We start from the raw sequence: 26,022 nt of genomic DNA on the forward strand, positions 1-26,022 counted from the left end.
CACAGCAGGAGATACCACGAAGTGAGAATTTCTGACCGTGGAGACGGTGCTTTTCAGGCCAAACTCAACCTGAGACTCCACAATCCCTTTCACCTTGACTGACACTGCCTAGCAATAGTGACACCCCTGAGCATGGCCAAGAAAGAAAAGCCCCTTCTGGATGGTGGACTGTAGGAGGGCACACAGTGGCGGTGCCAGCTCAGTGAGTCACCAGGGGCTCAGGCTCAAGCATGATCAGGCTCCAGAGGTGCAAGTGACAATGAACTTGGAAGGTGAGCTCTAGGTATAGAGAGATTTAGATGTGTTCTACTCCTATTCTAGCTGTTGAAGTTCTGGAGTACAGGAAAAGGTGTGAATGGCATAATCAGGCATCAGAAATTCCCAGCACCTAGCAGGTGCACCTAAAGGGTTTCATTTGGCCCTAGCTGATTTTAAAGTTTGTGAAACAAATACCTTTAGATGACACCTGCATGCTATATACAGGTCACATACACCCTTACCCCAGACTTCTCTGCACACTTACTTCACCAGCTGGGCTCATGGGAACCTTTTCTTTTTCACATGGATGCTAAACAACATGCACATGTTAGACTGTTGCCTTGCAATAACAGCAGGCAACCCTACTTTGGCTGCCACAGCACATGCAGATGAGAGGGGAGAAGGCAGGTCCCCAGGAAAGGACACTACACCAGTTACCCTGACAACAAGCAAGCCACGCAGTATCTATCATTATCTCCCTTTTGTATGTGATAAAAGGCACAGAAGGGTTATGCAAGCAGTCTCAGACGGCACAGCTGCTAAGTGGCAAAGCAAGCATTTGAAACCAGGTTCTCTGGCTCCAGGGCCTGTGTTCCTAACTACTCTAGTACACTCCAGATAGGAAACTGTAATCCAGGAATCACTCCATAGGTGACACAAATACCTAACTAGGGAGGAAAGTGAAATCATTCCTCATTATACAAGAGGTTTATTTGACTCTTTATCCAATCGCTCCATATTGCAATTCTTTGGGAGAACACAGAGGGTGAATCTTAAAACAGAGGAACGGGCTCTGGCCCCTGAAACAGGCTGTGTCACCTTAACTTGCTCATCCTAACCTGGAGACCCCTCAAGCCCCAGCTCACTTTAAGCTCGGGCTCACTTTAGATGTGAGCCAAACTGGCATCACTGAACACTGCCACAATCCATTTTTGGTTTAGAGGAGTTTTAGAGAAAGCTCGGACAACTCATATACCTAGAATTAAATAGCAGTTTAATGAGTAATGAGTAAATGAAACAGAGACATAGACGAACTTTCCATCCAAATAACCCTGGGTTCACAATTAAGAGCAGAGAAAGCAAGCTTGGCAAAACAGTTCGATTTTGGAAGTAGCTTCACGGATTTTCCCATTTACTTTCTGAATATGGCAGTGCACACAGATCTGAGAAGAATTTGGGCCTTGGCTGTGCTCTTAAACTTTATTCGGCACCAAGCCCATGATCATACCTTTACAGTGTCAGGAATCTCCACTTGGTTACCATAAAGGAATTCCAACATCATGCTACTCAAAGTTGCAGCAAAGGACAAGCCAGGGATTATTCAGGTAAAGGGCAAACGTCTTCATCCTCCAATAACTTACCGGTTTTATTTTTAAACATTTGCAGTCCACTCAGAAAAGACAGGGTTTTTTTTTAAACAAGTATCTTGGAATAGATATTTGGGAAAGTAATTCAATTATTCAATGCCTCAGTTTTATCATCTGAAAATAGGGATAACAATAATACCTATCTCATAAGACTGTTATATATTTACACTTAATGCTATGTTTATATTTAAATAAATTATTAATGTTACCTTCATTTAGAAATATTCTTGACATATAGTTATGTGTTAATCTCTTTAAACTGTGCCTGGCCAACCGTGAGCATTCAGTAAATGTAGCTGCAATTTTTTTCCGTTATTTTTGGTTGCTCAAACAACAATGCATGAACCCAGGGAAAGGTAAGGTTTTTTTTCACTCAACAGAACTTATTAAATGTCTCCTACATAACAGGTACTGAGAATTTCTGGAGAAACATTTCAGAAGCGAATATCTAAGAATACTTAGAGTAGGCAAATTCAACCCACTGAGTCATGACTGCAATGATTATCTTCACATGAATGTTTTAAATATTCACAGTATCACCACTTTAACTTTGTTATACAATATAAATTATATAGCACCTGACCCAATGAAGTAGAGAAACTTGGACCCAGAAAAAAGAAGTGATTTATATAAGGGCACACGGCAGAGCAAAGGCTGGAGACTCAGTCTTCAAACTTCTTTCATCAATGTCCATTGAGTTGTCAAGGAGCCTTAGAAATTCTGGCGTGTGGTCACTGATAGCACCGACTTGAAAGGGACAAAGGTCAGTTCCTCAGTATCCCCAGGCTTTCCACTCCTCCTCATTTGGGGAGTTTCAAAAGTGATTTTTTGAGACACCTCCGACTGGCTCCTTGAATGGATATTAAGAGGAAGGTAATTACTGCAAAGAAGACGTCTAGAGACTTCGGGCACTAAGGTGTCTGGGTGCCCTGACAGATCTTCCCCCACACTTAGTCACGGACTGGTGGTGAGACTTCTTGAACAATCAGGCAAGGAATATTAGACAAAACCAGTTAGGGAAATCAGTCAAACATGGCTATATTGAGGAGCAGCCTTCCTTAAGATTACCATGTCCAACACAGGTACAAAAAAGGTAAAAGGTTTTCAAACCCTTATGACCCACAGTAATATCATGACTGACAGATGAGATTACTCAGTTAAAAGATAAAAGAAAATATGAAGTCACAGCATACAGCAGGATGATCATTAATAAGGAAATTTATATAAATGCAGTACCAGTACTGGGGACAGAGCAGTATAAAATGGGGGCCATCAGAAGCCAACAGCAAGGAGTAGGAAGTTGCTAATAAGTGGAAGACTATGAACAGTGACAGGGATCAGAATATGCCACCCCAAAATATGCCCGTTTGTCATAAAGATTATTTTCAGCTGAAGGCAATTGAAAAACAGCAGACGCAGGAGGAATTCTGTGTCCTTTCCCTTTTCTGCCTAGAATTTGGACACAAATGTCTTTTTGTGAAGGTGTCTGCCTTCCCCTCTCCTGTACCAGGAAGAGGCAATCACTCTTATCACTGGAAACAGCACTAACTTTAGTCTGCATAGCAAACTTTACCAAATAATCCTTATCATCCATTTGTTTAACCTATCTGTTTACCTTCCCACAACGTGCCACCCCTAGAACCCTAAACCCCCTTTCCTTTGTCTTGTCACTTCTCCATAATTTATTACCCTTTGCTAAAATAGTATATAAACTCAAAGGCCTAACGAATTTTTAAAGTTTCCACTTCTTTTCTGTGTGGCCCCCCACGTGCATATGAAATAAACCTTTCTCCTAATAATGTTTTTGTTGTTTAATTAATCAGCTTTGGTCACTGAATCTAAGAGGGTAGATGAAAAGTTTTCTTTCTCCCCTAGAACAGTGACCTTCCAGTTTCATGTGAAGAAATCAATCGTGCTTCTGGTCCAGATTCTTAAGAAAAATGAAAGATACATCATGATTTAGATTTTTTTAAAAATCCTAATGGTGATCTAAGTTAATACATGAGGAGGCTTAAATGATTTTATGAAGCAATTAATTTTGACTGATAAGGTGGTTTACACCAACAGAATCAGACTGTATTGTTATCTGCATAGCTGGTCACCCATCACTAACGCAAATGAGCTATTTCAGAATTCAATTGCTCTGAAACTCAAGGCAATTGTCTTTAAATGTGTTATGAGTACTAAATATTCCCTCAAATATATGTGTTCAGGAAACACCCACAAGAACAGAAAAGCTCTGAAACATGTGGGAATCGTAAAATTTGGTCGTTTTCATCTTTCATTTTGTTGCTAACTAAAATTAATGAGTAACAAACACAGAGTTATTTCAAATAACAATGACTTCCATATCACCATGTTGGGAAATTTGAAAATCTAATATCAAAAGCGATAGCGAGTTGAAGTCATATATTCATGCACTCATTCACTCACACGACAAACACTGATAGGAGTATTGGGTATGTGGGCCACATGCAAAGATAAATAAGATGCAGGCTCTCTGAGGTGTGACTGTATGTGCTCCCAGTTTCAACATTCCATATGTAAAATCAGTTGTGTGTTTTTTTTAACCATGGATAAATCAGATGAGTGTGAAATTACATGCTGTTTATCAACTAAGTTATAGCTGAGTGATAAATGCATTACATTCACATTTTTTTAAAGATTTAAACTTATCAGGACTAATAATATAGTTCTTTGCTATGTATTTACCTACTAAACATCTATAAAGCCTGGGCCAAGGAAGACTATGGACATGACTCAGTCCTGGGATGCTTACAAAGTGAAGAGACACAGTAGTAAATAAAGATAACCATACTGTATAATATAATAACTGACCCATGGCAGTGTAGGGAGGGACTGCAGAAGAGGGAGTACTCAAAAAGAGGCTTAAAGGACTGCAGAAGCATTAGGTAAATAGATTCAACTATAACAAGAATAAAATCATGTTCTCCCAAGTGGACACTATTTTACCATTCATTCATCCATATTACCATTTGTATGTTACTGTGTTAGGTACTGGGAACAGAGTGGTAAACAAAAAAAAATGTCAGTTAGTGACACAGACTTTATTTTAGTGACCCTTACTCTAGAGTTACCATGCATAACTTAAAAATACTCCAAGCAATATGTAATAATAAGAAGCTGTGCTAAGTGCTAATAAGAACAAGAAGTGGTTCTATGAGACAGTAATAGGTGGTCCCTTTCTATTTGAGGACTTAGGGAAGGGATTTGTAATTTGAAACATAAAGATGAGGTGAGTGTTAGCCAGGAAATGAGAGGACCATGATGGCAGAGGGTGGCTGGGTACTCACCTCCCAGGAACTAAAATAATCGCAGGAAGAAAGCTGGAAGTGTAAGAGTGAACCCAAAAGACCACTTAGAAGTCTTCAGGGATGTTCCAGGCAGGAGACAGGGTAGATGGCACATTGCTAATGGTAAGAAGGGAAAATATTTGAGATGTATACTGAGAGTGGAATCAACAGGACTTGTGTCTCAAAGTGAGACACAGGTGACATAGTGTTTGCCTCATTTACCAGGAACAAGATATAACAAGGCTCTGGGCCACTATCCTTTGGTACCAACCAAGCCTGTCTTCAGTGGATTTGTCTCTCTCCTAAGTCACTGACATTTCTGTACAATAAGACATGTCATGCAGGATTTGCATTCAGGCTTGTTGGCTTCTGAATTTCCCTACAGCAAATAATTCATGTATTTTGCTTGTCATTTAGGTAGACAAAGAGAAGCAATTTACAACAAAAGAAAACAAGAGAGGCCCATAGAGCTAGACTAAGCCTAAGAGATCTGTTCCCATAGTTCTTAACATTTTGGAGAATGACAGCCTCCTCTACCAAAAAAAAAAAGAAAAGAAATAATAAGACATGCGCATGTACAAGTTGTGATGGGAGGGATCACAGACTGCTTGAAATTCACACATGGCTGGATGTCAGATTTTTGAGATCTCCTAATGCAGACCAATCTTCCCATTCTTCAACTGGAGAAGCTAAGGAGCAGATGTTACGTAACATAGTAGGGGAGAAAAAAAAATCAAAACGGACATCTTCTGACCCTTTTTAAAATTACTGCATTTTATAACCTATTGAACATGTGGCAGAAACATATCTTTCAGCCAAGATATTCTAACAATGGGACTAACAGTAACTTACCCCAACCAATCTCATGTAGGAAGAAGCTCCATGGCTCTGTTGGTGGCTACTGGGGTCCTAGGGGAAGGATGGTGTTTACACGTGTGCAGCTACTCTGGTTCTGAGCTCCTGCTAGATTTGTTCTGTTTTAAACTACCTCACCATCCTAATGCACACTCCCTGGCCCCCTTCCCAAGAATGTAGAGAGGTACAAAACTAAAACTTCCCATGAGATCCTCCAAAAACCACTCTTGGAGGCCTTTGTGAAAATGTGGTGGCCTTTTAGTAAGATGCAGAGGTTTACACTGTGGCAGAGCAAATAGCATGAAATTAAACAGGAGCTATCCTTGCTCTTGAAAAGATCCTGTCACTCTGCCCATCTGGGGTCAGGTCCCCTGCATGCTCACGAAGTCTGCTGCTTCCTCTTCTCTCAGGAGGCAAACTTGCTCTTTTCATTTGTCCCATCTTCTTCTACGGAACATTTCGGTGCTTCCCCTCTTTCATTGCAACTCTGCACTGGACTCCCTATGCCTTTCACATCTTGATGGTCCCAATTCCTTTCCTGCAGAAGTTTGGTACTATGTTTGAATATAAGACTGATTTGGAGGTGAACATTTGCAAATAATTGTGCATGGAGGAATGTGGTTACATTTGATCATCTCTTCTTTAATAAGACAAAGTGACTATTTGGGGGAGCAAAACAGAGTTCAGTTATTAAAAAAAAAAAAAAAGTCTGACAATGTCATGGCTTCTCCTTCCGGCCCCCATCTAGAGTAGTCTGGGTACAGAAGCTCAGACCAGAGGCAAGGTTCCTAAAAGATACAACTCTTAGCCCCGAGGTTAATTGGCCTGCTTCCTGGAAGGCCTCCAGCATGAGCCGCAGATCACTGCTGCATTCTGTGATGCAGGGGTTCCCAGGCTGCTAAACTTGCTTCCGTTCAGAGGTCTCTCTGCCCTGGCCTGCCTTCCGGACACCTTGGCTTGTTCAACTGAGTATATGAAGCTTTGATCTACGTATTCACCCACTGCTTGACTTGCCGGACTACCCTTCACAGTGGACAGACTTACCATACAAAGTCATTAAAAATGGAATTTTGATTCAGGAATTTGATTCAGGACCCTCAGTTTCCTTCAGGAGAGAAGTTGTGTGCAACAGGAATAGCATTTCGTGATTTTTGACATACTGACAGCAGTTGGCGTTATATAAATTATAGGATGTGATTACAGTATTTGCTGTGATAACACCATCAAAATCCTTTTGTGATGTATAACACATTCAAAATGCAAATTCCAAGATATTTAAAAGCCCATCAAATAGAATTGTTATGACTCAACATTTAAACCTAGGAATGCTGTGGTTTCTTTTACAAGTGTGATGAGCTGAGTTTTCCTTCTGTCATTTAATATAGCACAGAGAACTCTCCATGTAAGAGATACGTCTTGCAAAATTTAAAATTTCCTATCTTGGGTTGCCAAGGCTATGGGAAACATAATTCAGGACAAGTTAGGTTCCAGTGTTTTCATTATTTATTTTTATTTTATTTATTTTATTTGTCTATTTATTTGTCGCCCAGGCTGGAATGCAGTGGTGCGATCTTGGCTCACAGCAACCTCCACCTCCTGGGTTCAAGTGATTCTCCTGCCTCAGCCTCCCGAGTAGCTGGGATTACAGGCACACGGCACCATGCCTGGCTAATTTTTGTATTTTTAGCAGAGACGGGGTTTCCTCATGTTGGCCAGGCTGGTTTTGAACTCCTAACCTCAAGTGATCCACCTGCCTTGGCCTCCCAAAGTGCTGGTATTACTGGTGTGAGCCACTGCGCCCGGCCGGCTCCAGTGTTTTCATATCTCAAAGTGGGTACCATGGGTTTTTTTTTAATTCAGTAGAGGTAATATAACTCAAACTTTTGGAAACTGGAACAACATTTCTAATCTCCCATTAGGCATTCTAAAGACTTTGGCAGTTCCTTAAAGCAGCCTCAGAGGACACACACATATGCAGGAGACCTTCTTGCATGTAACATGGAATCTGAGAATACAGTCTCACACCCGGGCACAAGACCCAGGGCTGAATTCCATTTGTTTCACGAATTATCCCATTTCCTTAGGCAAAATCTTCAATTTCTCTAAACCTCAGCTTCCTCATCAAGTAAATGGAGATAATAGGGTCCACCTGCCCCATGAAAAAGCTCTTAGCACAGGGTTTGGTGTGTGTTTTACCTGCCCCATAATGGCAGCTCTTAGTACCCCAGTTATTCTTGGTGTGCTACTCAGATGGCACCTGCCCTGCTCCACCATTGGGAAGGATGCTTCTGAAGTGCATCATCAGTTTGCACAGCTCAGCCTTTCCTCTCAAGCTTCTTGGTTCTTACTCTAGTCATTTCTAAGTGATACAGTCATAAAGTCTTCTGAGACAAGGAGAGGTGATGGCTTCAGTAGAATTATTTCTTTTTCTTAAGCATGGCATGATGCTTGTAGGCAGGACAAGATAGACACATGACCTACAGCAGGGGTCTTGACTGCAAAGAGTGAAGGCGACTCTGAATGCCCTTCTGCTGGGAAGGGAAACATATGCATGGCCCAGTCTTTCTCCTTCTCTTTTGGAGAGTGTCAGAACTTGGCAAGTCTAAAATAAAAGGAAGGAAGGAAGAATTCACTCCACAAAAACTCTGTATGAAATAGTAAGTAATCATGTTATCCTGAATTTCTACATAATAATGATTAGCACTTATTGAGCACTTAACATGGGCGAGGCATAGTGCTAAACAATATTATGTTTTTAAATCTTCACAACTCTATGAGATCACCACCACTATTCTTTCCATTTCACAAAAGAAACCTTAACAGTCAACAATACAGCATTGTTATATGCTATGCAATTTACTGTAGAATACTTCAGTGTAGATGTTTTGATAAAAATATCAGTGCTAATTTTAATCTACATATCAAAAATGGTCAATTGACCTCATTAGGAATATACCTTCCAGCTAGTATTTAACCAAATGGCTACATGTGTTATAACTATTGATCTCCGACCAACACCAAAAATTTTCTCAATTACCACAACGGATATTAGAAGTGAACTCTTACTGGTAAAATTGGACATGTCCACTCTGTGGATTGGTTCAATATGCTGCAGGAACCTTGCCTTTCTCTGCAAGCACCCAAATAAGTACTTTGGGAGCTCTATCTTTAGAAATAGTGCCCCTGGCCAGATTTTTAAACAGTCTTGCCTTTAGCCACTGACTCAGGCCTCTCAGTTACCTGACTCCAAATAGAATGTTAGCTGATTCTTGCAAAGAATGCATTTGCTTTGATGCAAGGGGCCATCAGAACACCTAAAGGATAAAGAGCTGGAACCTCCCTGAGCTTTAAAACAGTTGGCTTTTGTGCATACTTGGTAATAAATATCTGCACAGATGGCAGAATTGGCCTAAGACTTGTTACAGCCTCACTGCTAAAGGTTGGAGGATGCCAATAACTACTAAAAATATTTTAACGTGTACAAATTATCTAGTTGGCTTGGATTGTTCACTGCAAGGACTTAAGCTGTATTTCCTAGAAATAAAAACTTATCCTATTGGCCAGCATAGGGACTAATCTTTAGCTCAGTGGATGTCTTGTATCCACTGAACTAGGTAACTTTACATCTGGTTCTGCAAGTGTCCCTAGAACACTGATGGCCAAAGAGTAGACTCTCCTGTTTGCTGACCACCTACAGACAGAGAAGGGCAATCCAGCTTAATAAGAGAACCATCAAGCCCATACATTCTGAGTGTTCCTAATTCAGTGCTATGTTGGATTATCATCTCCAGAGAAATGGGAAATTGGTAGACTTAATCTAGATTCCATGAAGTCTGGGGAAATCACCAGACCTTACAAAAATGTCTGGCTCTGCTAATATAGCAAAGGGCCTCTGTGAATGTATGTACTGTGGCCAAGGCACAGCCCTTGCTGTGTCTCTGCATTCCCAGTCACTAATCTTCTTTTCCAAGTTTGTTCCTGTTTGCATTCAGTTGTACTTGCTTGCAAATCTGTTCTTAATAACATTAATAGTTAAAATTAAGATTATTTTAACCTTTAAATAACTTATGTTTAACAAAACCACATTTTCTAAATAAAAAGACCTACACATTTTAGTAACCAAATAGTAAAATCATTTTAAAAAGAAAGTTTTTTCAATACAATACAGTTTTGTTATATATGTATTGTCATACAGTGATCAATACTTCTTGAGAATTTCATGCTTTTACATACCAGAAAACTAAATAAGAAGCAGATTGTCAAGTGCTATGATGGCAAACAGCTGTCAAAAATCTATGATTCCAACCCCCCATTCCTTTAGTATACTGTTACAAAAGTTGAAATGCTAATTCATTAAGGATTGCTTAGCATCTTCTTCAGGAAACTCACTACCATTCTATCAAGATATCAGGCTTTCTGGGAATTTTCCTTTCCAGTCTGGCCCAGAGCAATTAGCTTGGCTTGAATAAGGATTGTAATTAAAAGCAGAGAGCATTGACAATATGATGAAGAACTGAGGGCTAATGCTAAAGAAGCTTCATGGACCTGCATATTTTTCCTGGCCTCTCCCAATATCAAGTTTCTCTGGAGTCCACCTAAATCATGATGATGTCCCACCAAAAAATCACATTCCACACTTCCCCATAAACCATATTTTTAGCAAGAAAACCACTGTTAGGAACTTTTCCATCAGACCCAAGTAATACAGTGTAAACAATATGCCTTAAGCAATCAACCCTCTCCCCAACATATTGCATTTAGCAACATGCACAGAAAAGGAGCACTGCAGAAATCTTGTTCTTCCCCCAAATGTCCCTGTTCTTCCTTCAAAATCAGTAACTGCTGCTTAGATGAAGGTGGCATCCATAAAAACCAGTTGCTTCAGACCTAAACTTGATCATTCAGCTAGGTTTTCAAAAGGAAAGATAAATATGACACATGCATTTTGGAGACAATATTTTAGACTCTCTCTTAGTACCACCATCCATGTTGTAGCAATATTCTTTATATTGTTTCTTCTGTAATTATTGGGGTCTCATTGTACCATTTTAGGAAAAGTATAGTGTAGACAGGCAGAAACAAACAAACTGTAGTGCACAGTGAAGACTGGTGGTAGGACTGAGAACAAGCCACTTAGCCTCTCTGAATTCATCCTGGGTACTTACTCTGTGCTAGGCACAGTATCAGGTTATAGAGACACACCATAGACTGCCCTGGTCCTTATGTTACTGTTCATGAGATAGACAAAACAAGAATTTTTAAAGAGAAGGAAAATTCAAAGCACCTAATTAAGATAATTCTAGAAGATTATAATTTCTATGAAGAAAACCTATAGGGGACCTGAGATGGAAAGGCAATGGACACATTTTAGCTGAGACAAGAAACATGGGAAAAAGCCTCTTCCCCAGTAGAGGATCAGAGCAGCAGGGCAGTCTTTCCAGTTCAGAAGGAGAAGAATGTTCAAAAGCCCAGGAGAGGAAGAAAGTTTGGGTTGTTCAGGCAACTAAAAAGTGACCAGCACAGCTGATGTTCTGAGAGTGAGGGAGAATGGCCAGAAATGGTGAGGCATTATTGACCATGGTAAGAACTTGGGGGAAATACAGAAAAAAGCACATTAAAAGCACAACTGTAAGGGATTATTTTCAAGGATTTCTTGAATGCCCATTATATACTCGACAGCCAGATTTGATTCCGATCTTGCCAAAATCTTGTTCAAAAATTCCATTCTGGGCCAGGCGTGGTGGCTAACACCTGTAATCCCAGCACTTTGGGAGGACAAGGTGGGTGGATCACCTAAGGTGAGGAGCTCAAGACCAGCCTGTTGAACATGGTGAAAGCTCATCTTTACTAAAAATACAAAAATTAGCTGGGTGTAGTGGCACATGCCTTGCAGTCCCAACTACTTGGGAGGCTGAGGCAGGAGAATCACTTGAACCTGGGAGGTGGAGGTTGCAGTGAGCTGAGATTGTGCCACTGAACTCCAGCCTGGGCAACAGAAGGAGACTCTGTCTAAAAAAGAAAAAAAAGCCCTTCTGATATAACAGTGGACAAAAGTAACATCAATTTTATCTTAATAATGACAGAGCTGATATGTCAGAAGACCATTATCCTAGCTCCTCAAACCATGAACACATGAATTCAGACCTTTTTGATGAATGTGGCAAAATCTTTGTCGGATTGGTGGTGCTGGGTACGTGAGAGAGAAGCCCAGTCCCATGGTGAAGATGCATCCAATCATCATATGCCTAATGAAGATGGCCTTGAGCAAGGATGCTACATGCTGAGTGAAATGTTGGAGATGATGCCAAGGATGCTACATGCTGAGTGAAATGTTGGAGATGATGCCATTCTTATCTAACAGCTATCAAATGTAGATATTTTCACATGCCCTCCAACCTTTGGATCTCTGAGTCTATGAGATTTATACACCTGATTCTATACATATACCTACTAAGTGTCTCATCATATACCGAGGATGCGACAGTGAACCAGACACCATCTCTCTCCTCAAGGAATTTAAAGTTCAGTGGGAAAAAGTTAATTTGGACTTCTTAATATAATAGTACAAGAAGTTCTAGGATGGTGCTACATGCTTTGGAAACATGCCATCAATGCCCCACTCTAGACTGGAGGTTCATCCAAGGAGGTCAGAGGAGATGATGAAACTGAGACCAAAGGATAAGCCCAGAGGCTTCTGAATGGTGTGGGAGGAAGAGACCACTTCCTGCAGAGAGAACAGCAGGTGCAGTGGTCTAGGTGTGAGAGAATACAGGGTTGGTTCTAGAGACTATAAATGTGTGAGTAGGGTAAGGCTGGCTGGGGGCACGGAATGGGGAAAGGCCCCATTCAAGTTGTAACCTCCAATGTTGGAGAAGGGGCCTACTGGAAGGTGACTGGATCATGGGTGCAGACATCCCCTCTTGCTGTTCTCCTGACGGTGAGTGAGTGCTCACGAGATCTGGTTGTTTAAAAATGTGTAGCACCTCCCCACTCTCTCTCTTGCTCCTGCTCCAGCCATGTAGGATGTGCCTGTTTCCCGTTTGTCTTCCACCATGTTGAAAGAGAAGACTGAGACGTTCACTGGAGTCAGGTCATCAAGGGCTTCAAATGCTTTGAATTTAGGCTCCCCTGGAGGGTTTTAAGCCAGTGGTGATCCTACTTAAGCCAGCAGTGAGCCTTTAGATTCTCTAACTTATTAGTTGACAATTAAAATAACTCAATTATTTATTAAACCTTTTCAAATTGGGTCTTCAAATATTTTCCAGAGGCAGACAGAAAAAGTCATCTAATGTGGTCTCAAGATGTCCCTGCCCTTATAAGGTGTGTGGACAGTGTTTCCCACTGGTCCCTGCTATTGGAATACCATGAGGGTCCATTGAACCCCATGTTCCTCAAAGGAAGGATCTTTCCATGGAAACAACTGCTCCTTGCACAGTTGGCTAAGTGACAGAGAAACAGACTGTAGGATGAGTACTCCAGCCTTGCTTCATCTTGGGCTGCCTTTAATTTGATCACTTCAGAAGAGAAATCAATGACAAGAGTGTTTAATAGTTGTTTCTATCAACCAGAAAAGATGTTGATGTTCCAGATTTTTAGATTAAACAAAATGAAAATTGATTTAAAACCATGTTCCTTTTGCCTGAATAAACTACTGGCTTTGCTTTTCCTTTCTTTGTTCAGAACAAGAGAGAAATTTCCCCTAAGGACCTTGCACCGAGAGACAGATTGAGTCATGTCTGCTCTGTACATCTAATAAGAGCATGTGTCACCAACAGAGTAAGGTTAGGAGGAGCCCTCAATGGCCACCTCACTCACAAGTGGGTGTGAAAGGTCATGAAAGCAGGGAGGCAAGAGTGATTCTCTTCTACTTTTAAATAGAAGCAGGCTAAGAGGCCAAGTCAGGTGAAATGTTCTTACCTATGGTGTCTTTGTGCCACGGCCTCACAGACAATACATTTATATTTGGCACACTGATTCTTATGGAGTAAAGGTGAAAGAATGAAACCTTCCGCATGGAGAAAATCCTGTGTACAGTAACAGAAGAGAAACTGGCAGCTGATATCAAACCACAGGCTGATTCTCTGGGATTATTTTAATTGTTCTTCATGCTGGTAATAAGAGGAATGTGTTCATTTTAGTCTAAACTATGTCAAAGCATGAGAATCAGCTCTGAGAACTTAAGTTACCCAAATATCTGGGCCACGAAGTGGAGGAAAAGCAGTACAAATTTGGTTGTGTTGGCCAAAATATCTTCCTCAGCTCTCAGAAGGCACAAGGGAGGGGGCTTCCCACCACCCACACAGCAGGGATAGTGTATGGAGGAAGGGCAGCATCCTCCAGGATGTGGGGCCAGGGGGAGGCTGCGGGGACACTTGGGTCCACTGGGGCTGAAAGGAGGATGTGAGCCTGGGGCGCAGAGAACAGGAAAGAAGACCAACTCCTGGGAGTTAGGATCAGAGCCCAGCTAGGCTGTAACTTACAGAAACCTCAAGACAGAAAGACAGAGGTCTAGAAACGCCAACTCCTTCAGACTCTAGGCATTTCCTCCTATCCAGGCCTCTTTTGTTGTTGTTACTATTTTGTTTTGTTTTGCTGTTTTGTTTTTGTTTGGTTGCTGTTTTGTTTTGTTTTTAAATTGGAGACAGGGTCTCACTCTGTTGCCCACGCTAGAGTGCAGCGGTGCAGTCATGGCTCACTGCAGCCTTGATCTCTGGGGCTCAAGTGATCCTCCCACCTCAGCCTTCCGAGTAGCTGGGACCACAGGCACATTCCACTGTGCTTGATTGATTTCTTCAATTTATTTTTTATAGCGATGGGGTGTCTCACTATGTTGCCCAGGCTCATCTCCAACTCCTAGGCTCAAGCAATTCTCCTGCCTAAGCCTCTCTAAGTGCTGGAATTACAGGTATAAGCCACTGCAGCCAGCCTCCAGACCTCCTTCTTAGAAAATGTTATCCATAGCCCTGGCTGATCTGTTTCTATCCCTTGGCCTTCTGGGCCATAACTGATTGTATAAATGATGGACATCTGACCTCAATGGAATCAAGGGCTAGAGTGAGTTGTGTATATAATTCGCTAAGAAATGTAAACTCAGATACAGATACACACACACACTGATTTCATCCCTATTGGATTTAAACTGGGGCATTATGTAAAGTCAGGACTTGGAGGAGACCAGGAGACCGTGTTTCACCCATGATTTAGGGGCGGCAGGTAGGAGGGACATGAAGAAAGCACAAAGGAAGAAGGAAGAAAGAACAGAAAGAGTAGTCATTTGTTCTTGGTGGCTTCTTGCTCTTGATGGTCCTTGTCCCTCCTGGGGCTGCCCCTGAGCCATCCAGTAAATTTCTCCCAGCTTGAGTGGGTTCTCTTGCCTAGAGCCAATGCTTTCTAAGAGGTGACAGAAGTACAATGAGCCAGTGTTTGATCATCAGAAGTGATGAAGAACAATAAGGCCAAAATATGATAATATAGTCATATTACTATAATAACTTCCTCAATTTGATCTTTGAATACAGACACAACCTCCCAATTCCCACAGCCATCTTTCCTAACTGGACTCAACCCAGCACTCTGTTGTAAACTTAAGGGTACAACAGAGAATCCACAAGCAGAGAATCCTATACTACTATTCTCAGAGGTTGACACCTGATTACTTAGAATACTACCTAGGCTCTGCAGTGCCAGGAAAGATGAAAACAATGCTTCAGAGCCTCCCTGGGATATGGCCAAGCAACTGGGCTTCCTGTCTGCATTTCCCAATGCCTACCAGAGGACCTCTGCTTCTATGTGCTTTATATGAAAGGGTCCACAAAGACATTTAACTAAAGGGCTCTGTAGCTTAACAATATGGTATCATAATTAATACCCTGCTGATATGGTACATGATCTTAGACATGGATTGGTTTCAGATTCTACCAACAAGTTCTGTGCAGGACTCTGGTAATTCTCAGTCTTCCCAGGATCAGTTTCCTTTTGGACTGATTTCTCCTCCGTCTTTTCAGGCGGAGATTCAGGCCATTAAGTCAAAGGTCCGTCTTATCTCTCAATGTTTGGCTGTGACTCAAACAGGCCTATCTATCATAAGCTCAATATAAATGCTGAAAGGCAAACAAATTAAGGGTTATAAACGTAATGAAAGTTAACATTATGTTAGATACCAAAAACAGTAGAGCCATTTTTGGCACCATGTAGAGCAATCCTGTCTGGAATTAAGCCAATAAGAGTCAAGGAACAGTGGCCGGGAGCAGTGGCTCACACCTGTAATCCCAGCACTTTGGGAGGCTGAGGCAGGCAGATCACAAGGTCAGGAGTTCGAGACCAGCCTGGCCAATATGGTGAAACCCTGTCTCTACCAAAAATACAAAAAGTTAGCCAGGTGTGGTGGCAGGCGCCTGCAATTCCAGCTACTCAGGAGGCTGAGGCAGGAGAATCACTTGAACCCAGGAGGCAGAGGTTGCAGTGAGCCAAGATTGTGCCATTATACTCCAGCCTGGGCGACAGTGAGACTCCACCAAAAAAAAAAAAAAGAGTCAAAGAGCAAGTCAAAATAATACGGTTTGGGTCTATGTACCCGCCCAAATCTTGTGTCAAATTGTAACCCCCAATGTTGGAGAAGGGGCCTGCTGGGAGGTGACTGACATCCCCCCTTGCTGTTCTCCTGACAGTGAGTGAGTGCTCACGAGATCTGGTTGTTTAAAAGTGTGTAGCACCTCCCCACTCTCTCTCTTCCTCTGCTCCAGCCATGTAGGACGTGTCTGCTTTCCCTTTGCCTTCCCCCATGACTGTAAGTTTCCTGAGGCCTCCTCAGCCATGCTTTCTATACAAGCTATGCTTTCTGGAACCTGAGTCAATTAAACCTCTTTTCTTTATAAATTATCCAGTCTCAGTCTCGGGTAGTTATTTATATTAATAGCAATGTGAGATGAAACCAATACAACCCCTGAATCTAGTCACGCCTCAAGACAGAACTGCATAGACATCCTGGTTCCAAGAATCATCAAATTGCCTTTTTGACCACTGCCACTTTGCACTGGAAGCTGTGACTTGTAAACAAAGAGTGCTGAATAATCTATCATGCTGTATGATTATTCAGGCTAGATGCTCTTATCCATTTGTATATGGCAGAGGATATCGGCTGTTCTTTCATTACAGACAGATGCAAATCATTAATCCATAAAAGTAGAAACAACAATAAACACCTGAAATCTAGAAATCATTTTCATTTTTAGCCCTAAGCTTTTCTACTAGTTGACAGTCATACATATGGAGTGTTACGACATCTTTTCTGAAGTTAATATTTTTATATCATCAATTCATAGTTTTATAATACCAACTCAAAATAAAAAACAAGGTTGAGCTCAGAAAAAAAATTTGTTTAATAGAAAACTCTAGAATCAAATGGAAGAGGAAAATATTTGGATGGATATAAGTGGTACCAAAAATCAGGAATACACTCATATTTTTAACATCTCCTGGAAAAAATACTCATAATAGTAATCTGTTTCAATGGAAATAAAGTACCGTAATATTTATAGTCTGTGCCAGAGTTATAATGACTGTGGGGCCAGAAGTGAAGTGTCACAGCATGCTCCACATGTTTTTAACACGGTTTCTAAAGGCTCTGGAGGCTATTAAATTTAATGAACCCATCTGCTATGAAATAGAGGTCCCAACATAATCAGTTTCCTCCTTGCCATGTAATGCAGATGGCATTCTCTGTTCCACAACCCAGCAGGATGGTTTATGTTTCTCTTTACATGTGTCTCTTTGTTTTGACGATTTGAACTTCTTTGATATGCAGCAGTGTCTTGGAAAAATACTGTAAATTCCATTTCCAAGCCCAACAACATCCTTAGTATGGCTTTGACCCTGTTTAATTGCTTCTAGGCAGTAAGAGTAAGAGTAAGAGCTTAAAGTAATCACCCAAACGACTCCTAAATGGCCTAGGTGCCATTCCTAGATGGGAAACTGAAACAAATGTGCTATTTATCAAATGCAAAGTGTTTTCTCCAAGTTGAACTTAGTGGGGGGTGAGGAGGAGGGATACAGGTCCAATTTGCAAATGCAACTAAATTGGTTTGAAAAGTTCCTACAAATTGCCTACTGAATTGCATTACCAGCAAATGGGAGGGGCAAGAAGGCTTGATAATGAATTCTCATTATTTTAAATGGTCACATTCCCACTGTTTCTAAAACATTTCTTTGCTTCCCTTCTGCGTGTCACTGTGGTCTGTGTAAACTCCCCTGGAGGGGCTGATCAGGAATGCTGATGCTTCCTTGATTTGATACTGGTTCTACCCTGCACAGCAAGTTGAAGAGCATTCCCAAGCTGATTAAGACCCAACTCCAAAGCACAAGTCATTTGCTTTTAAAATGGAGCAAATTCCATTGTTAATGACTTTTTGCTCTGCACCTAAGAGATAATGACTATGCATGACTTGTATTCAGATGAGAGGCCTATGAATTTCAGAATTCTGGTGTTTGCTGTTTTGTCAATTAATACATGAGATCTTATTAGATTAAACATAATTAATGTTGTTAACATTAAGTCATTTATTTGGGTTTCACCAGGAAAACAAATTGAACAGAACAGCCAAGCAGGAAACAGAATATTTAATCAGACTGGTAGCAACAAGCAGGGAGAATGGGCCCTGAAAGGAAGTTTTGTCAGTTTCTGATTCTAGAAATAGACAATGTTAAATACAATGGCTGGCTCTCATGTGCAAGAACCCAAACTCAGCTTCTGTTCACAGTTAAACTTTTATCTTGAACTTGTCCAGAACCTAAACTATGAATCAATGTATAATAGGGAAAGCACCATACTCATGGGTCATTTTTAAGCTATTTATTTAAGCATTAAATCAGTTTTATAATTATATTTATTGTTGCTGGGTTTTCAGCCACAAAAACTGATGAGTCAAGCAAAGAGGAATTCCTTTTCTTAACTACCCAGATAATTACAGAGAAAGAAGAGTCAGACCACATTAAGCCATCTTTTGGGTACAAGTGCCCAAACGTACTAGATAATCAACAAATACTTACCTACTTCCTTAGTATTTAGTAGAAATAATATATATCAGCAGGGTCACAGGTCTTCTGATTCCTAAAGGAATCATAGCTCCTTTCAGACTGCAATATAACAAAGAGAACCAGGCTCCTCTGGGAAACATCAGTGCTAAGTAGAAATGTTATGATGAAGAATGGACATAGCTATCCTAAAACCTTCTCTTGACAGTTTGCAGGAGATATGGTTGCATATCCTTCCAGCATTATCTTTCCCTCTCAGACCAGAGCGCATGGACACAGGCTATTGGGGTAGGCAAGATTCAAAAAGAGCCCCCAAGATTTCTGCCCCAAGTACATGCCCCATCAAATTCCCTTTCCTTGAGTGTAAGCTGATGGGATATCCCTGATATAATTAGATTACTAATCAATTGACTTGGAGTTAATTTAAAAAGAAATGATCCTGAGTCAGCCTGACTTAATGGAAGAAGCTTTTAAGGGAAGGTGAAGCATCGGAGAGATGTGTTTTTGCTGGGGTGGAGGAAAACAAACAGCATTGTGTGACAGCCTACAGGGGCCACGTGGCAAGGAGCTTTGGGTGGCCTCTGGGAGCTGGGAGTGGTCCCCAGCTGACAGCAAGCAAGAAAATGGGAACTCAGTCCTATAAGGGCACAGAACTGAATTCTGCCAACAAGCTGAATGAGCTTGGGGGAGGCCCCTGAGTTGCAGATGAGACCTGCAGTGCAGCCAGCACTTCCTTGCAGCCTTGTGAGTGCCTGAGCTGAGGATCCACCTAACTTGCGCTGAGACTTTTGATCCATGGCAACCTGGAGATGATACACTTGTGTTGTTTAAAGCCACTGAGTCTGTGCTGATTTGTTAAAGGGCAGTAGAGAACTAGCAGAGCCATACAGGCGATGCTGACCCACATAACGGGAGTGCGTTGGTTGTTTCTAGCTGGAAATCACAGCTGCTCACACACCAGTTAGCGGCCCCTCTCTGTGTCTGGAAAGATCTGTTCTCCTTCTTGGAGTACACAGCTGCCCGAGGCCACTAAGAGACAATAAGACAAAAAGCAGACACTAACCCGGCCCTGAGATCCACCACATCAACCAAGGATGACACAAACAAATCAAGGAAAATTACCCTATAGAAAGAAAGAAAGAAAAATTAAGTATCAATTTTCTCTGAATGCAGGGAAGATGTTTTTTTTCCTCCTTGGTTTTTTATGGTTGCTTTGCCCATATTCAACACAGTGGTAATTTTTTAGCAACTTTCTTTAGAGTCTTTCCAAGGCATTCATTTACAGATTCATAGAAGCAATGACTTTCTTTTCATACTTAAAATGTGTTGGTTTAACTAATATTTAATTCATTTATACAATTATGATAAAATTACCACTGGCATCAATAGGTTTGGGAATGAAGACAACTGACTTCAAGTAAGCTTTTGCAACTCAGGCATGGGGAACAGACATACGCTTCGTGCACCAGAATGGCCTTCCAGATCATGTGTCCAGGGTGCTATGGGCGACACGCACAAATGGTTGCATTGCCAAGGGTGCTTAACTGACACTGAGCCAGTTTAAGCTGTGGCCAGTTAACCCTTTTTCCGTTTAGAAAAAAAAAAAAGTGTAGCTCGCTGCCAGCACTAATTTAATTTTGCATAAACACGGTTTTTGAGGTTGAGGCAAATCTGACTGATTTTCAATGTGAAAATAAAATATAAAAACTGTTCTTCGAATTATTTCTAAAACAGAACTAACCTCAGAATTGTCTGAATCATCAGAATCGCTTATTCTGGAAAAATCAGATTCATCAAATGAATCTTCGGCCAACAACTGTTTGAGAATGATGTTAACATCATGTGTAGAAATGCAATATTCTCTAGGATTTGACATTTTTAGCCATCATATGTAAATACCACTACTAAAAACAGAATGTTTTGGGAAACAAAAGACATCATTCTCCTTATAGAATATTTATAGAAAAATGATAATAAAAGTGAGATACTTCGTGGCAAAGTTATCTCAGGTTACCCGCTGCAGCCACAACTGTCAGCAGCAAGTATTTTTGGGGCAAATGGGCAAAGGGTGAAGAGGGCTGCTACCATATTTCCCTTTCCTTGTGTAATTCAGCAAGGGCTCTCCTCAGTAAGGGTGTTAGGGGTGAAAGGTTTTGCCTGGCTAGTGCAGCACAATACCAATGTTTTCTGGGGACACTGACCCAGGCACCAACCCCCAGACATTAGTGCCTGGCTCACAGCACATAATTACAGCCAAATGAATTCCAAAGAATTAAAGAGTATCTTTAAACAAACAACGTTTTCCAAGATACTCATCAGACTTAACTACCAAGTTCTATTATGAATATGGTATCAATCATGTTGTAGTTACTATGTGAGACCCAGCTCAAAGAAAGGAGAATCCAGTATTTTTTAAAACTTCCCTCAGCCCGGGAAATACACTCACACTAGGTTTCCTAAAATTGGGAAATGACAATAAATAGTATTTACTGCATTCACACCATGCATAGACATTTAATCCTTAGAGTGAACCCTGGAAGGCAGGTCGTATTCTTATCTTAGAAATGAGGAAAACTAGACTTAAAGAGGCTAAGTAACTGGCTGAAAGTCACAGAGCGAATATGGAGAAGGTATGCAACTCAAACCTGGGATGTTGTTCTAATCTAAATTCAGTGCCCTTAGTAAATAAACTAAGGTAGATGATAACTATGCTTAAATAATAATTAAAAAAAATTCCAGAGCTACCAATACCAACAAAACATCAGGTTACTAAAATGGAGTCAATCACCAGCCCTAATGCCAAGTGCTCCTGGAGTCTAGTCTCTTTCATTACTGCAAGCTGGGTCACCTTAGGGTAATGCTGGCTTGGAACTGTCCTGGATGTGTCAGGACAGTCATGAATTCAAAATTGCTCATCTCCCCTTTGATCTTCTGGGTGGTTCCAAAGTTGGTGAGCATCTCAGAATTTAGACTCTGCAGACGAGTTCACCATATGAATCATATTTTGATCCCATATAAATGATGGGGTTTTTTTTGGTGGTTGTTGTTTGTTTGTGTCCTGGCAGAATCCAGGTCCAGATGAAGAGCTGGAAGAAACTGCTGCTTCCTGGTAAGAGGTACCTGTTGAAGCAGCAGCTGCCTTCTCTTCACCCAGCAGACCTAAGAAAGAGGAAGACAGACTCCCCAGTGTCCCTCCTGGCCTGACAGGTTGCTCAACACCACGAAGAGAAGGAACCCTTAGAACATTCTACCAGGAGATCTATTTATCAGGGCAATTTGCAAAGATACAGCAACAGAACCTTGGGAAGCAGAGCAACAATGTTGGCTATCATTTTAGGGATAACCTGATTCTGTGGGTTTAGTTTTATGAACCTCAAAGAGTTCTTTAAGAAGTAGAATAAATGAGCTTTGTCATCTTGGCATACAAAGTTTACTTAATAATGGGCCACTTGAAATATTATTTTATTTTAAAGTAAATAAGAATGACTATGGCACAGAATGTAAATTTTATGCAAATGTTTAAGATAAAGCAAAAGACTTCAGAGACTTTCCTCTATAACTACATACCCAGATCTGCCTCAGACCATCTACTTTGGCTCTGTGGTCACAAAAGTTCTTTAGTGCAAAAGCTTGAGTAGCAATGGGTTCTCCCTCTAACTTCCTATATCTGTATGTAATTAGCAAATCTAATGTAACAACCGATTTAAGTGATGAACATTACCTAAAGCAAGACATCATATTAATGCAAAGCTGTATCTGCTTCATGAGCTTATATCTGCCGTAAGCGTCAGGTTATGTGTCCCTGGTCAAAACAATACACGAGTGTGATGTGTCTTTCTCTGCAGGCACACAATGTCCATCTGCTTCTCCATTGGTGATGCTAATTTTGAGGGCCCACTCAAGATGTTGCTGAGATTCATCCAATATACAGTATACTAAGACAGTGTACATGGTATCCCAGTGTTCAGGTGCTACTTTTTCCCCCTCATGACTAATGAAAAGTCTAGGGAAGCATTTTGAGATCATAAAAATACACTGCTTATCATCAAACTTTCCCCCTAGATTTAGCATCCACTGACAGACCTTTGCCCTAACTGGTCTTTACCAAAATGGTTGCAAAATAGTGATTTTCCAACTCCATCACTCCCTCCTCATTTACCAGTCAGCACTCCATTGTACACTGGACCCTTCTCACCCACTTACTTACCTATCTGGTTCATCTGTTTGGGATTTGTTTAGTTATTTATTATCCATAAGGACTTGTGGATTTCTGTTTTATTCAACAAGTTACAAGCCATTATTGTCATTCCTTATTTTGATGCTCAAATTGTCCCAGATTTGACCAATGAGAGCCTCTTCATGCTGATCCTGTGTCCTTTTGACATGACCACATTATTGTTTTGAGCACTTCCTTAGTTTCTGGCACAAAATATGCCAGGCTTATTATTATTATAGTCATCATCATTATTACTATTTGGTACCTTCTCTGCTGCAGCCCTAGAATAAGCAATTACTCTAAGGGTCCCTGGCTCCTCTTAGTGGGGACTGTTTTTTAAGAAGCCAGAATCTGGGTACTGGATGGGCTCATTGCTACTTGGGTGCCACTGCTTGTAGGTCCTTTCGAAGGACAGAGTTGGGATTTTTCAATCAAGTCTAATCCCATAGGCAGATCCCCTGTCTTCAGCATTTACACATTTGCCCAATCCCACCATCCTCACAAAATAGATTCAGAATTGCTGTAACCATATTACCACAAATGACACCAAATGGAGTTTAGAATTTATTTGCAGTTCTTTTTTCCTCCCTAGATCGAGGGGTAGATAGTGAAAGTATTGTGTTCAAAATTTACTATATTCTAAAGCTTTTTTCCCCCCCTTTCTGAGAAATTTTGCTATTCACTTGCAATATTATTGGATTCATTTTCTTCTGTTTGAATTCACTTTTAATTTTCCCCCAGTCTTGTTTAATTTTTGAATACATAGAACATTAATATGCTTTCAAAAGTCAAAACTGTACAAAAAGGTATACTCAGAGATGTGTCATTTTCTCCCCAAGCCCTGCACCACCTCCCACATCCTAACAAGATGTAGGACAAAGGTCTGCCAATGGACGCTAACAAGATGTGGGAGGTGGTGCAGAGGAGATGGCTTGGGAAGGGAATGATAGTTCTGTTGGTAACCAGTTCTGTTGGTTTGTGGTTTATTCTGTTTCTTGTTTTTGCTTTTTTTTTTTTTTTTGTAAAATAAGTAATTACACATCTACTTTTTGCATTTCTTATATAAAAGGTAGTATGCTATATATAATTCTTGCAAAAAGTAGTATGCTATATGTGATTTTGCTCATTTTACTTAGAAGTATATTCTGTAAACCACTCTCTATCAACTAATAAAGGTCATTCTCATTCTTGTTTTTAATATTGACTCCATTAGGTGTAGGTACCATAGTCTATTCAATCTCTTATGTTTGGGCATTGAAGTAACTTCCAATATTTTGAAATTACAAGCTATTCTGCAATGAACAAATTTGTGCATATATATTTTTGTGCTGTTAGAGGTTCATCTACAGGGTTGAATTCTTAGAAGTTTGCTGGGTCAAAGGGTAAATGCAAATTAACCTCCATAGAGATTGCCCCATTTGGCATTCCCACAATCAGTGAATAAGACTGTCCCTTTTCCCATAGCCTCACCAACAGAGTGCATGGTTAAGCTTTTAGTTTTTGCCACTCTGATGGGTGAGAAATGGTATCTCATTATAGTTTAATTTGCATTTTTCTTATTATGAAGTTGTATATCTTTTCTTATGTTTAAAATCCATTTTTTATTCTTTTTTGTGAATTGTCAGTTTTTTTGCTCATTTTGGTCCTATAGCAATTTTGGGGGGTTCTCTTCAATTTAAAAAAGTTATTTATATATTAGAGATTATTAATTCTTCATGTGTGCTATATGTCACAAATATTTTCTCCTATTTTATCATTTGTCTTTTGGCTTTGCTTATGATGTGTTTTTGGCTTACAAAATTTTTTTGTTGTTATTCTTATTTTAAGTAGTCAAACTTATTTATCTTTCTCCTTATTGCCTGTAGATTTTGCAGTCATTATTAGAAAGTCTTCCCAGAATGCAGGTCACAAAGAAATTTACCCAGGTTTTCTTCTAGTGCTTGTAATGGTTTCATGTTTTACAATTTAGACGTCTGATCCACTTGGATTTCTTCCTTGGGTATGATGTGAAGACTGAACTAATTCTACTTTTCTCTAAATGGCTCTGATTTTCCCAAAAGCATCTGTTACAAAGCCCATCTTAGCCCCACTGATCTGAGACGTCACCTCTATTATATACTATATCCCCATATGTAGTTGATTTTGTTGGACCTTCTACTCTACTGATCTGTCTATCCAGGTGCTACTACCACGTTTTAATTATAGAAAATGTGTCTTATATATTTTTTAAATTGATGAAACAAACAAAATGACTGATCAAACTGGCTCTTTGGGGTTTGTAGTACACAAAACCACTGAGTGATCTGGTTACTTTAATACTAGCTAGCCACACTCCTCCTCCTCCTTACTCCTATTTTTCCTGCCTTACCCAACAACATATAAGAAGAGATGAAGTTATCACCATGGTTGCTATTGTTAATACGGTGCCAACATAAATGGGGCAGCTTATTTTGTTTCCATGATTTAAAACCAAACTGGGGACAGACTCAAGCTGATAAAAGCTCACAGTCTCCCCGGCATCGGAGAAGGCTTTTCAGATCAACATCCATCTTTATTCAAGATGACTTTTCCTGCGGAAGGAGTCTCCCTTTTTGACAAGGAGATACATTCGTATTTCCAGGGCTGCATTGCATACTTTAAGACTGAGACGGGGCAGGCTGCTGTGGCCTGGCCTGTGTCATGGTGTCCCCTGAAATGAGTTCCCACATGCTTTTCCTGCCCTGAGTTTGCCTGCAGCTGCCAGAAGTGCAGCAGGAATGAGAGAGCCCAGGGAGAAAAAAGCTGACCCATGACAGCCATCGAGATCACTCTGGAGGACAGCTGTGTCTGGGTTACAGTGATTAATGTGATGTTAATCCCAACAAAAATGACTGGAGAGAGGCCCTGTAAGAACATTTACAATCAATAAATGAAAAACACCACTCCCATCAGACTCATTATCACTATGAAAAATCACCCTGAGATTACATAAGAAACCCGGCCA

At 40.6% G+C, this 26,022-nt stretch overlaps 1 protein-coding gene across 5 annotated transcripts in view; it reads right to left on the minus strand.

Annotated features, from left to right (window-relative positions):
- Positions 1–26,022, minus strand: part of CACNA2D3 (calcium voltage-gated channel auxiliary subunit alpha2delta 3) — a 928,576-nt gene that overhangs the window by 272,580 nt on the left and 629,974 nt on the right. The window lies entirely within an intron of this gene.

The sequence above is a fragment of the Papio anubis genome, chromosome 2, assembly GCF_008728515.1.
Source record: "Papio anubis isolate 15944 chromosome 2, Panubis1.0, whole genome shotgun sequence".
In the NCBI taxonomy this organism is placed as follows: Eukaryota; Metazoa; Chordata; class Mammalia; order Primates; family Cercopithecidae; genus Papio; species Papio anubis.